Here is a 6,000-nt window from a genome sequence, read left to right as displayed (position 1 = left end):
AGAGAGAGAGAGAGAGAGAGAGAGAGAGAGAGAGAGAGAGAGTGAGAGGGAGAGGAAGTGAGAGAGAGAGTAGGGGGTGTTAGGGAGAAGAGAGAGAGAGAGAGAGAGAGAGAGAGAGAGAGAGAGAGAGAGAGAGTAGAGGGGGTGTTAGGAAGGAGAAAGAGGGAAAAGTGAGAGAGAGAGAGAGAGAGAGAGAGAGAGAGAGAGAGAGAGAGAGAGGAGGGGTGTTAGGAAGGAGAAAGAGGGAAAAGGAGAGAGAGAGAGAGAGAGAGAGAGAGAGAGAGAGAGAGAGAGAGAGAGTAGAGGGGGTGTCAGGGAGGAGAAAGAGAGAGAGAAAGTTTATCGGTTGTCATTCAGAGTTATCCTGGGCAGCGCAGGGTTGGTCAGCTAGTTGTTCATAAAAATAAAGCACACTGAAGTCGAGCTGATGTAGAATTATTAATTGAATATTAGAAAAATATCGTAAACATAAGAACATCATAATAATAACTTATAATAATCCCCACGCAGTAAAAACTGTGATATATGATTTCATGGCCATAATAAATGGTCATGCAAGAGGCAATAGAAACATTGTAAGCTTCACAACTAATATGCTGATACCACCAAAATTAATGTTAATATAACACTGGTTCGAGACTCTAAGTCCCGATCTTGGAGACGTTTCGTGCCTTCCAAAACTGGTACCAAAGTGCATTCATTCTGCTCACGGATGTAGACTCAAAGGTGAGGGAGGCTGGCTCCGGGTTGGAATGCGATAAGTCTAAACGTGGAGTTTGTTATCTGTACACTATCAGTTTTACTGCAGAGGAGATATTTACAATATTCAATTAAGAAAATACTGTATTTCAGTGTTAACCTTTAAATAGATAATTTTATAGAGTATTTTAAGTTGAGAGACAAAGAGAGCATAACTAGGTCAAATACAATAAAGAATCTTGGAGATGAACAGCGAGACTTTTGCAATTATATGTCGAAATGGCTTTGCATTTCTAGAAACTGTATCTGAGTATGAGCAGACTTGGAATTACAATAAAGAATAGACGAAAGCAAAAGGTAACAGAAGAAAGCTTTCACGGAGGCGATTAAGAACTCTTTAGTAGAAGGTACTGAGCACCCAAGTCTGGATAGTGAAGTTAAATGAAGACCAAGAAGAGATAAGAGTGAATATTTGGGTTGACAGGCTGATGATGTTGACAAAGCCATGTATTCAAGGACTGGCAACATCATGATAACACAATTACTAATTCAGAAGAAACTGCCTGTCGAAAGGAAGGATGCTTCAGAAATAACACCATAAGAATAAGAAACACAACGTTGGGCTGAAAATTTTAAAGAAGTTGTGAATAAGAGATATGAGGAGATACTCCAGAAGTTGAAGAAGACCTGAATGTACTAATGAATAAATTATTCAGGGCTTTAAACGGAATCAGAGATGGAACAGAAGGTTCAGATTGGGGTAACGCTTGAAACTCAAAAGACTTAGAATACGCAGAGGACGCCATTTTATTCAACAAAACGCCACAGTGTTTGCAAAGCTGGTTTAATAAAATTCCTATGCCTAGAGATGGGACTTGAGGAAACTCTAAGAAAAACAGAAGTAACACGAAGCGTTTAAATAATACTATCTAGGGGAAGGATTAATGAGTATGAGATATTCAAGCACAAAGACACCAAACACAAGTTCTGTGATGGAAATTTATAGCGACAGGCTAAAAATTGCAACTCATGCAGTAGGCAGGCTGACTAAGATTTGGAAAGCAAATAGACTGAAAGTAACGCATGAATGTTATCATACACTAGTCTAGCAAGATGTTTTGCTGTACGGACGTGAATCATGTTGCGTCAGTGAAACTATATCTACACGGTTTTGTCGTTCTGGGATTAAAGCTTTAAGGAATTAATACGAGTAACGTGGCAAGATAGAGTTAGAAATGACACCATAAATGAAATTACGGAGGTACCTTACGGGGATGAGACAATCATGAAGAGATAAAGATGGTTTGGACAATCTCTTTGGCATAATACACGAAAGTGTCAGCTGGGCTTCTAAGGGCACAAGAAGGAGACGGAAGACCCATAACTAAGTGGATAAGAAGTACAAGACGGGAGGCTAGAGACTTATAAACATAATTGTGGCAATGGGAGCACCAGAATGACAGGAGTGGCAGAATTTCACGGGGACCCTTAATTGCGTCGCGCGTCGTTGGAGGCTGCGATGATGGTGATGAACCTTACTTAGCTCTCACGCACCTTGGTAGAAAAACTAACCATAAACTAAAGTCAGTGTAAATACGAAACACTGACATCGTAACTTGTGAATGTCGAAGAATAATCTCTATTTATTCTGCTCCTAAAGGATCCGGTTAAAGAAATGCAGTAAAATTCCCGCCTCGCCGCGCAATGTGAAAATCAATAAATATCCGGGGTTAAGTAACAAGAAAAACCCGAGGCTTGGAATGCGCGCGGAGGTCATAGATTGTGAAAGCAAGATTTAACTGGAACGGCGAACGCAGCAAACGACTTTGCTACAGCTAAATCCGGGAGGAAACGAGGAAAAGAAAGGGCTGTTGGCAGACGAATCTAGCGACAAAGAAGTGACAACTCACCCAGTAAATGTGGGCAATTACTCAATAAAACACGATTTCATTCACTCTCTTGATTGTAGCGGTACTCAATAAACCATGCTCCACTCAAGCTCCCAATTATTTTGAAGCAAAAACTCATCAATGAAAACATTTTTATGGGCTGAAATTTAACTTGATTAATATACTTGTTGTGTTTTGTCGATATTTATTTAAAACTCAATTATTCCTCCATTTTGCAAGCCACAACTCACAAAGCACCTATGAACTAATCACAAAAGAGAGAACTTGCTAGGAATTTGCTACAGATTGTGACACTAGCACACTACCGGAATCAGTTGTCCCTCCATTTTTATTGATCTGGTTTACTTATTTTAATGGTTTATACCGTTCAAGAAATAATCAATCGCAAAAATTCCAACCGTTGCTCATCTCAAAACCACCGTAAGCCTATCTACTTTGGCAAATGGTGCCTTTTTATGAAAGGGAAGAGGAATATTACACAATGTTTATCTTATCATTATTATTATTATTATATAATTATTATTATTATTATTAATTATTATTATTATTATTATTATTCAGAATCTGAAACCTATTCATATGGACCAGGCCCACAGGGGCCATAGACTTGGAATACAAGCTTCCAAAGAATATGGTGTTCATTAGGAAGAAGCAAGAGAAGGTAAAGGGAAATACAGAAATAAGAGACCTCACAGATGATAATGAAGGGTCTAGATGAGAGCAGCTATAACCGGTATCATCACCAAAATACGAAAAGTGGCGACTCGCGACCTTTGACATTTGAGTACATCCTGTATCAAGTGTTTCTCAGACGGATACTGCTTACTGTTTTAGGATGTACAACAATGAACAAATTCATTGTACTTCCTTTTTCACGAGTGGTCTGCTGTCTCCCGAAACACAAAGACGCCTTTTAACCGACAGTTCTATCATTTAACCCGATAGTACTATCACAATTTCGTGTCATAAATAAACGAGAAGTAGCGGGTAGTATAGGCAGATTTAAAGTCTGTCAACAGAAATAGGACAGATGACGTTATCAGAAATTAGTCAAATCAATCGCAGATAAAAGGTAGCTTATTCGAATACAGACATGAAAAACCACTGGAATTATGTGAGCTACGTTCACTATTCATTAAAGTGGGTGTGCCTGCAACTGTGTTGGTGGGGTGAACGACTAGGAACCAGGAACCAGGAACCAGGATCTACTAACTCCCGATGAAAGTGATAGACCGACCAATCGAGAAAGGAAGATTGCCATATACATTATCTATTTGTTCTGTTTTCAGATAGAACTACAGAGCATCCCTAAAGGAATTCACTTCTGAATGTATTAAATTGCAAGGCATGAACGAACATTATAGGTAGTTGCCCCATAATCATTGATATCTTGTTAACTATAACATTTCAGTTACGCAGCACAAAACCATGACCATTCTAATATTTTCTGATAAGATAAAGAATGATAGGCTCTAATTCGTTATAAATGTTTGCTGTAATAATAATAACGGTATTCTCTAATTCGTTCTAAATGTTTATTATAATAATAATAATAATAATAATAATAATAATAATAATAATAAAAAAAATAATGTAACCAGGTTAGTGTATTCAATCCAAAATCGAAGCGAAAAGCTGGTAACAAAGAAGCCAATGGAAGTTCTAGAACAATCTAGCACTTGCGCCGCTTGAAGGCTTCGGATGCAAAACGTTTTGCTCCTTTAATACGTAGTGGCTCTGGTGTGTGTGTGTATGTACGATGCTTTATATCTAGTTTTCCTTTTGGTCGGATGAAATTGGAAGCTTGTGTCCAAAGAACTCTTCCGAAATTCTGAACTTTTAACACAATTAGAAATGCACTGAAACTTTTTTTTTCCAGTCCTCTGATTAACAATTATCTTCCATCTGGTAACTCAAGCGATACGCTTATGGTTTCGCCACTCTCACGCAATAGGCAATAGCCGTAGTTCACTACCGTACTTTTAAAAATTCGAAAGTTAAAATTAATATTTATATTTCCTTTACACTAGAATGAAATAGAAGTAGCAATATAAACAATACGAATAGCAAAATATGAGAATATACTCGAGGCTGGTACAAGCTAGCAGACTGTTTTAAGTTGCACAATACATAGAACAACAACTCATGCAATCTTTGACCTTCAAGAGGCCAGCATAGCAACACCGCTATAATAATAGCATGGGCAATAATTAACTCATCACCCCTCAAAGTATTATACTGAGCCATAATGTTCATATCAACATAAATCGATAAAAGTTATTAAAAGTTGTTTAGAGTGAAAGAGAGACGGTATTCTTGGGTAAAACGACAAACGGACACTTCCTGTGAGCTAACTAAAGTTTACCCAATAAGTTGTCCGCATCCTTCCACGTGGTCATTTCCGTTAACATTCACCACCGCACAACGACCGCTCCTTTAAATCGGATGGTATTTTTTGTCTTCATACGTAAGTAAAAATAGTATACATACATACATATATACACACATATATATATATATATATATATATATATATATATATATATATATGTATAGAGAGAGAGATTGCTTTACAGTTTACACTGATATTGATTAGACGGGAGTCAGACTGTACGTACATATCACAGACAACATTCAGAAATGATTAAATTAGTGGGCTAACGAAATCATGCACAAAACCATGAAAACTGCAGTCATTTTCACCCCTACAATTCACGCCGTACAAGTATAATAGGCCTATTCATACAATACCGTTGCAACTAACGTCAAAATAAAACAAATAAGAGCTCTGATTGGCAATAAAGGTAATCAAGCGGTATTACTACATAAAATCCACAGCTTATTATATTCAGTATTGACAGATGAAGATGTCATGGGACTTATCGGTACTCTAAAGGACTTAACGTGTTACTTCCAAGTTGTTTTGTTGTAATGCTTGGATTATTTTGTCTCTAGCGTTATCTTGATGAAAATTACACACGAAATTTTATAATTGTTCATGTTATTCTATACGTTCTTGGCTGTATACTGATCATACAAATATACATTCACAGGAAGAACAAAAACAAATGTTCAAAGTCATCTACCTTTGCCTACTAAGTATTATGATAATTGTTTCATTGCACACCCAAAATATGCAGGGTTAAAATGATTCGGTTTTTTCATAAGCTGTGATAAATGAAGACGCTTATGCAGTTTCTCTGCTACTTCATTTGCAGACATCAGCCATTCCACTGCACTCCATTCACGACCTGTTTCCTTATCCTATGATGACTGACGGTGTACTTTGGTGAAAGTGTGACTGAATGGCTAACCAGAGTAAGGTACACCTGGTTGAGTAAAAGGTTTCGGAGGAATGGGTGAGAGGAATTTCTCACATCTGTCTATCCAT

This window comes from Macrobrachium rosenbergii, chromosome 40 (genome assembly GCF_040412425.1).
Source record: "Macrobrachium rosenbergii isolate ZJJX-2024 chromosome 40, ASM4041242v1, whole genome shotgun sequence".
Lineage (NCBI taxonomy): Eukaryota > Metazoa > Arthropoda > Malacostraca > Decapoda > Palaemonidae > Macrobrachium > Macrobrachium rosenbergii.
The sequence above is the reverse complement of the archived record's forward strand: the minus strand, read 5'-3'. Positions refer to the sequence as shown.